The sequence below is a fragment of the Pseudophryne corroboree genome, chromosome 5 (genome assembly GCF_028390025.1).
Source record: "Pseudophryne corroboree isolate aPseCor3 chromosome 5, aPseCor3.hap2, whole genome shotgun sequence".
Taxonomy (NCBI): domain Eukaryota; kingdom Metazoa; phylum Chordata; class Amphibia; order Anura; family Myobatrachidae; genus Pseudophryne; species Pseudophryne corroboree.
Genome location: NC_086448.1, coordinates 433,907,020 through 433,916,152, shown reverse-complemented (window position 1 = coordinate 433,916,152; position 9,133 = coordinate 433,907,020). Strand labels below are relative to the sequence as shown.

The 9,133-nt window shown below is 42.0% G+C and overlaps 1 pseudogene; it reads right to left on the bottom strand.

Annotated features, from left to right (window-relative positions):
• Positions 1–8,779: 8,779 nt before the first annotated feature.
• Positions 8,780–8,898, bottom strand: LOC134930093 (5S ribosomal RNA; annotated as a pseudogene).
• Positions 8,899–9,133: the final 235 nt, after the last annotated feature.

Sequence of the window (9,133 nt, the reverse complement as noted above, 5' to 3'; positions counted from 1 at the left end):
TCAACAAACATTGCTGGTGAAGATACTTGTTACCTTAGATAAGGAAAGTTAGAAAGTCAGTATTTAGTATCACTGAAACATATTCTTCTTATGATCACATTATAGAATGGAATGTACAGTGTCTGATTTGATTTTCCTGATTACAATGATTTTATGTTAATTTTGTGATTCCAGTTGTCTCTCATCCTAATTCTAATTCGTCTTTTTCTTGATTCTAATAACTTGTCTTTTGTAAATTGGATGACCTTTTTGGTGTGAACTGTAGGAAAATTGCATATTCCTGTTTTTCTTGTATGCCAAAATCTTCTTTTTGTGATTTACCACCCAAGCAACGTTCTTTAATTAAACAATCATCCCAAATCCAGAGTTCATTGCAGATTAATGAAATACTTCCTGTTGGAATTGCTGCCTCACTTCTGATTCATATAATATTTTCCTACCTCTCTGAGCATGGTACTGTGAGACAAGGTACAGGGAACAACATTTCAGGGGAAAGGTCAGTCAAATAGCCATCCAACACCTATGATACCTCTTTCAACCACTTAGACATACCCTGTCATCCCCAGGGGTGTTACACTAGTAGGAAATGAAAAAGGAAATGAGAGGAAGAAGAGAAGCACACTAAACTACCAAAAATTGCAGATTTATTTTTTCTCCCACCTAAAGAACTTGCCAGGGGTCTCCAAACTTCTAATCACATCACTACCTGTGGCACTACTGACAGCCGTTACTCTGTATAGCTCCTTTGTCTGTCAATCACAGTCGCATTTCTCATATGATACTACCCTGTTCATCTGTCAATTAATAGATGGCTCACTATGAGGTCAGCAGCCAGAGTGGCCCGCCTCCTAGGGGACTAAATTATGGAACACAATGCTGGGTGTTCGGTCAGGCACACTTTGCAGCTCCCGACGGCTCTCTCTCCCAGATCTCCATGTCAGCACCTCTTTCTTTTCAGTCCATTCACAGGTATCAGTGCTGCAACTGTCACTGTATGTTGGGCCATATCCCAGCAACACAGGAAACCACGGACACCGCTGCTCCTCTAACCATTACCTCAAGTGGCTCTTGCACTCCCCCACAATGGTCAGAGTGGAACTGTATATTCACAGAGGTCTCATGCCAGCCAGACTCACATGTCACTAGCTGTCTCTTTACATTCTCCTCGTGCAAATTTGTCAGCATGTGGGGAGGGGGGTACAATGACAAGACTATGACTCTCGTGATGGGCAACCAGATGTGGATTCTACATAATCCCAGTGGGGCAAGGAACACCAGTGCACAAACAATACCAGAATACACATTGGTATTATTTTACACACAAATAAATTCTTATATATAATAACATGCACAGTACATATTTACTTAGGTACGAGCATGGATAGGCACACCCAAGGCATGGGTGCCACAAGTGTGGTACCAACACCTGCACTAACCACTTACATTCCTGACTGCACCTGGACACATTGTTGTACATATTCTATGCCTTTATTATGCACCTGCTGCATACCAATAGCCCTATGCATACTGCTGACGCCCTTTAACATCATAGGTTCTGCTAATAGGAACTCTTGCAACAGTGTTTGATTACTACTGTTGAAAGAAAAAAGACCACAAGTGTGTTCAGTATACATTAAACATATGTATATATGTATATATATATATATATATATATATATATGCACCCTTTGTGTAAATTAGCAAAATCAATATATTAAACTGCACGTGCAACAAGTTGTATTTTGGTCATAAATAAGGTGTGGTGACTGTGTTTTGGAACCAACAAAAAGTTCTGAAAAAGCATAGGTTCCAAAAACATTGCCACTATCATTATTATTTGGTGAATAACACCAGTGAGCTGCATTCTATAATATTTAACAAGGTTGGAGAATGCTTGTTGAGAGATCTCGGACCACTCCTTCATGCAGAACATTTCCAGTTCCTTGATATTATTGGGTCTTGTGGACCAGTGCCATAACTAGGCATTTTAGCGCTGTGTGCAAGAAACGACAGTGGCGCCCCCTCCCCCCCATGTAAGAAATTTCTAGGGGCGTGGCTTCACGGGGAATGGGCGTGGCCACAAAATAATAGCAATTCATACTACGGTGCACAGTAGTCTACATTATTCAAATTACGCTGCACAGTAGCGCCACTACACCAGGTAGAGCCCCTTTTATACATTACAGCAGACAGTGTCCCCCTTTTTACACATTGCGGCAGCCAGTCCCCCTTTTTACACATTACAGCAGCCAGTCTCCCTTTTAACACATTGCTGCAGCCGGTCCTTCTTTTTACACATTGCGGCAGACAGCGTCCCTTTTTTACAATTACAGCAGACAGCGTCCCCGTTTTTACACATTACGGCAGACGGTGTCCCCCTTTATACACATTGCGGCAGCCAGTCCCCCTTTTTACACATTGCGGCAGCCAGTCCCATTTTACACATTGCGGCAGCCAGGACCCCATTTTACACATTGCGGCAGCCAGTCCCCATTTTTTACACATTGCGGCAGCCAGTCCCATTTTACACATTGCGGCAGCCAGTCCCATTTTACACATTGCGGCAGCCAGTCCCATTTTTTACACATTGCGGCAGCCATCCCCATTTTTTACACATTGCGGCAGCCAGTCCCATTTTTTACACATTGCGGCAGCCATCCCCATTTTTTACACATTGCGGCAGCCAGTCCCATTTTTTACACATTGCGGCAGCCATCCCCATTTTTTACACATTGCAGCAGCCAGTCCCATTTTTTACACATTGCGGCAGCCAGTCCCATTTTTTACACATTGCGGCAGGCGGTGTCCGAGAGAGAGACAGAGAGAGAGAGAGAGACAGAGAGAGAGAGAGAGAGAGAGAGAGAGAGGGGGGGGGGGATATAATTACCTTCTCCCCGCTGACAGGCTCCTAGTGCTGCTCCCTCGGTGGCGGCAGTGAGATGAGAAGGAGGAGGAGGGAGGGGGAGCAGGGAGCCGCAGCAGCGCTATGTTATTGGTAGTAAGCGCCGCTGCAGCATCCCCCTCTCCTTCTGTATTGGCTGCCGGGCAGCCAATACGGAAGGAGAGGGGGATGCTGCAGCGGCGCTTACTACCAATAACATAGCGCTGCTGCGGCTCCCTGCTCCCCCTCCCTCCTCCTCCTTGTCCGCTGCCTCTGGCGCTGGTCTCTCTCCTCCAGCGCGGCGCACGGCGCACACAGAGGCGGCATGTAATGAGTCAATTTGACTCATTACATGCCGCTGGCCGTGCGCCCCCAGGGCAACTGCGCTGTGTGCCAAGCCCCCTTGGCACACACGTAGTTACGGCTCTGTTGTGGACCTCCCTCTTTAATACACGCCACTGGAAGTTTGCAATTTGGTTCATATCCAGAGAGTGAGAGGGTCATTCAGGGCTGCCATCAGAAATTGTGGGGCCCGGGACAGACATAATTGGCAGGGCCCCCACCCGAAAAATATATATACATACATACCTCCCAAGTGTCCTGGTTTTCGCAGGACAGTCCAGTTTTTTGGGCACTGTCCCACCCGTGGTCTGTAGTGTTCCGCGTGGGCAGAGGGCAGGTGGGAGGCCTCCTGTCACTCTGCTCTGCATAGCAAAGCAGTAGTGAATAGACACATGCGCACAGCTTCATGAGAGCCCCTTCATGATGAAATTGGGATGTGTGGCTTGCAAACGCATCATCCCTGTGAACCCATGTGAACTCTTATGAAGGCCCTGCCCCCTTTCTGGTGCGGGAGCGACTTCGCCGTGCAGGAGTCCCGACTTCAACTTCATTGATGTTGGGAGGTATGATACTGTATGACTACGCCACACCATGTGTCCAACCAGGCGACACTGTGTGCATTTATAGTACTGCCGTGGTTATGAGAAAACTATATATTCTAAGCCCCCAGTACACCACAATATTGTTTGTATGCCGTTACTGTGCAAAAAGATGCCATGTGGTGTGAAAAGCAAGCTAAAGTGCAAAAATCTGAAACTGCTTATGCCATATCATGCTTCTTTCGCCATATAGTGAGATAATCCTAGGTGAATAAGGACACATCTATATCTTGATAAAAGATCTGCCTTATGGCACAAGTAGACAGACTTTGGTCTAAAATATCCTGGTATAGGGGGTCATTCCGAGTTGATCGCTAGTGAAAATTTTTCGCAGCGCAGCGATTAAGTGAAAAAACAGCACTTCTGCGCATGCGGCACAGTGCGCACCCATGACATACTTTCACAACGGGCAAATGTATTTTTACACAAGGCCTAGCGATGCTTTTCAGTTGCAATGGCAGCCGCAGAGTGATTGACAGGAAAGGGGCGTTTCTGGGTGTAAACTGACCGTTTTCAGGGAGTGTTCGAAAAAATGCAGGCATGCCAGGAAAAATGCAGACGTGGCTGGGCAAACGCAGGGCGTGTTTGTGACGTCAAATCTGTAACTGAATGGTCTGAAGTCATCGCAAGCGCTGAGTAGGTCTGGAGCTACTCTGAAACTGCGCAAAAATTTTTTGTAGCCGCTCTGTGATCATTTCGTTCGCACATCTGCTAAGCTAAAATACACTCCCAGAGGGTGGCGGCTTAGCGTTTGCACGACTGCTAAAAACTGCTAGCGAGCGATCAACTCGGAATGACCCCCATAGAGTGAAATTCATTATGGTGTGCATGGAAAAACTTTATGTTTTTGTCTCACCTCAACTTCAGTTGCTGCGTTTGTATTTTGCTGCTAGGAAAAGTTTCTTTTGTGGAACTGTTCCAAAAAGCTTCTGGTCAAAGACGTGGATTCTGATAGTAACTTTAAAACTCTGTGTTCCAGTTAAACTGTGCAGTTGTTCCTCTCTGCATCTTGCCATCCATACACAGAGACAGTATGCTCATGCATCCTTTTCCTGGCCATTTTTCAACTGTGCCATGGTTTGATTTTTTTTTATTATATTCTCCCCAAACTTAACGACTTTTACAGTCTCCTCTATTGCCCCGCCTACTTCCAGCAGCCCTGCAATTGCCTGTAATTATCACACCATCCTGTCCTTTCCTGTCACATAATTAATGTTAAGCATAGAAGATGCTAGAAGTTGTGATGTATAAGATAGAACCATTAGCTTAGCCAATAGACTTGCAGCTTTAGCCAGGACACATTGTATATGCTATGCAAACCAGAGTGCTAGATGATCTTTTGAAGTTTCAATAAAGTGCTTTCTCATTATTCTTTACATAAGGGTTTTGGTTACAAAACCTGTCGTTCCTGTGGTTGTGAATAAATCTGTTGCTGAAATGCCTGACCATGTTCTGTGAATGGAGAGTCCACAGGGGTCCACGTAAGCACCCATTCACACTTGTCTTATATGTTTTTGATGTAATACACTATTCCTAAAATATAACAATACTCTTGTGGGGAAAATGTCTGTTATTAAATCCATAAACAATTTCTCCTAACATTTTTGAGGAACATTTACCCGGCTGAGCAGGGGAGGAGTCTGTCAGTGGCTGCGGTACTGTAAGAAGAGGTGTGTCCTAACACAGGAAGTGAGAACATAGTTGTGAGTGAATTAAGACTAGATAGGAAGATGCCATGAGCTGATGTATGAGTAAGGATACAGAGAATGGAGTTGAGGAGAGGCGATTCTGTGTTGTGATTTGTATATTGATAAAAGGAGCAGCAAATCAAATATCCTTTGAAATAAAACTCATGTAAACAGCTTGTAGTGAATTGTAACTAGTAAAAATACTATTGCATTTTGCTTATGTCTATGAGAAGTAAATCAGTCTGACAGCTGATTAGCTCATTCTCATACACTATTAAAAGGTAGAGAGAGATACTTTAACATGTCATTTACAGTCAGGACAGCACAATGTTTCTAAAAAAGAGACTTGTGAGTTTTTAATCTTAAACATCCTTATGGCTGATGGATGACCATGTGTGTGAAAAAACCCTTAATACTTAACGTACAGTAATTCCAAAAATAAAGACTCGGAGACTTAGGTTTGGCAGAAATTGTTAGCTGATTTAATAATAACTATAAATTCAATGTTGAAATAAAGGATTAAATAATGGTGGCCAAGAAAGTACGATTAACTTCTACACCCACCTGTACAACTTGTCAAAGTCAATATTGCATATTTCAACATTTAGACTACACTATGGCATTTACTATAGCATGTGTCGATACGGTAGGGAGCGAATGACTGTAACGGCAAGTTACTGTGTGCATTACGGTAGAAGATGCATTTGTTAATAAATATCATACTGTAACAAAATAGCAAATATTTCTTACATACACTCAAATGTGCTACATCCAGGAATACAAATCAAATAGTGACTTAATCCTATCAGATTGTCTAACAAACAGGCATTGTGTCCATGGAAGATAGACCTTTGACTGATTGAATGTGTAAATACCATTGTTTGCCAAGAAGCCAGATACCATACAAATTGCTAAAGACATGCAGATTCTGGATTGTGTGCTCTAACTAACACACCCCTGCGCTTAACAGAATCTTGTGTGTATTTTAAGTGACCTAAGCCAGGTGGCCATGAAGTTATACTCAATTCAATAAAATACAGACCAGATATTAATACTTGAATTAATAGTGATATGTCATACGTATTATGTATTCTGGCTTTATGGTTTGCACAGCACTGACCTGTCCCCTACACAATGAGTTATACAAGCCTTTACACCACTGATCAACTGTATATATATATATATATATATATATAGATATATATATATGTGTGTGTGTACCAGAATAACAATCAGCGCCACAGATACAGTATCCACAATCACAACACTAGTACCAGAACCATGTAATATAATGACTGTAGTCACCTAAAAGACACTCCCTACAGTATATCAGGGCATCAGCTTATCACCTCAAATATACTAGGCACTGCTATAGGTACCTAAGGATAAAACTTGGAAACAGAGAATGAGGTATTTAAAAGCGACAAACAGTGTCCAAAAAACTATGGGACTAAGCAGTTATAAATGTAAAAGTACAAAATTTTATTACAGAACATAGCACTAAAAAACAGAGTGTCACTGGATTAAAACAACTGCAATAAAGTTACATACGTACAACATATGAAAATATAAAAATCACAAAAAATATGTAAAGCAATAAAGTTAAAAGGCTATAAAATGGTACAAAAGAGGAGATATATAGCTTAACTTCAGAGGGTGAGGTTAGATCAAGTAGGCACCCAATGCATTTCGTCCCATCTGGACTTCATCAAGGGGTGATTTAGGGCTTGAGACAGACTATATATATTTATATATATATATATATATATATATATATACTAAACCTATAGGGAAGTGATGTCTACATCACTTCTTGTAATTAATTAATTGGCAAGCTAGATCTTGTCAAAGTGTAAATATGGAGGGAGTATCATGTTACTACATTAATATAGGTATTAAATAATACTCAAACATTTTGAAATTGAGGATACAGTGGTTAGAAAACATAAAATCGCACTGAAGCCACGGACTTCCTGTCCGGACATTGCATGACATCACGTCCGCCCCACATCCAGTGTCCGTGGTACTGATGTGCGCATGCGCTGACTCCGTGTGGCGGAAACTCAGTGATTCATGATGTTCTTAATGCGGCAGCCATGTTTATGAAGTCTCTGTGTTGTGGACAGCAGATGGTGGGGATAGAGTTTTCTGACGGCCATTTTCGGTACGGAATTAAACCTTTGTCTCACCTAGTGTCCTTCCTACGACAGCCATACTCTTGAAGTCTCTTTATTGCAGACAGCAAGTGATGCAGATAGGGTGTCCCGGTGGCCATTTTGCATATGGAATTAGTCTCTTGTCCAATTTGTGTCCCGCTCCGATAGAGTATTTATATAAAACAAAACGGTATAAGAGGTGATCAGGAGTTGTATTAGCATGATTTGCAAAACATTAGACTCTTCATTGGATATTATAGGTCATGAGATAATGCGTTTTGTAATATATAACAGCGGCAATGCCAATATAAAGCTTCATAAAAAAGTTTCTATGTATATTACGGCACTAGTCGATCTTATGTAGTTACAATGTGGATCCAGCCAAAGTGTAATTCAGATGTTAAAAGATGTTAAAAGAAAAAGAAAATCATAGTAGATCAAATATATTCAGGTTTCTAATATAGGAGTATAGATAACTTGCTTAAGTCTTATATGGAGTATTGTACATAGATCCTAATAAGGGTCCCCAAGAAGAGAAAGGAGCAGTGGAAGAAGTAAGAGGGTTCAGCCACAATCCGGTGGATAAGTATATCAAGAATATATAGTATGTGCTCCAAGAGAATCACTACTAGGCTAGGCTACACATATAAGTAAAAAGAAACAAGGACACAAAACAGAAAGAAAGGGGGCAGATGTAGAAGTGTAGGTATATCAATACCACTTGGTTTTTAGAAAATTCCTCATGTTGATCACCCGGCACTTTTGTGTTTTCAGAGGAGGTCTCCCATCCCTGTACTGGCCGGGCCCAACCTTGCTTAGCTTCCAAGATTAAACTGTATTAGGCATCCCCAGGGTGGTATGGTTGTAATGATAGTATAGGATCAAGTAAGATGACCAATGAAAGTTAGTGTATTTGAAAAAAGAAAAGAAGGAAGAAAGTGGATTTCATATGCAGGAAGGTGTACTTGTATGTCCCATAGAACATAGGATTTTTAGAAATATATAAAATGGAATAGCAAGAGTAGCCACAATAAATGTAAATATGGCTTGCATACAAAACAAGAGGACAGAGTGCAGACAAGGGGGGTTCAGTAATCTCTTTAGTCCTTTTCAGGATTACAGCACCCAGTCTCCCCTGGTGGTCTCCCATCCAGGTACTGGTTGGGCCCAACACTGCTTTGATTTCAAGATCGCCCGGAATTGGGTTTACCCAGTGTGGTATGACTGTAATGACGGTGTGGAATCAGCGATATACTCATAATGAAAGGAGGATGGAACTGATGTAAGAAAGCTGCTTACATTACAGGAAGGGTGCTATCTCATTTCCTTCGTTGAAACCATCTGGATGAAGAGTTTTCAGTTCATAGATCCAGTACATCTCCCTCCTGGAGAGAAGGTTGGAAAGGTCTCCTCCTCTATCTCCTAGTGATACCAATTCGATACCTTTGTACGTTAATGCAACTGGAT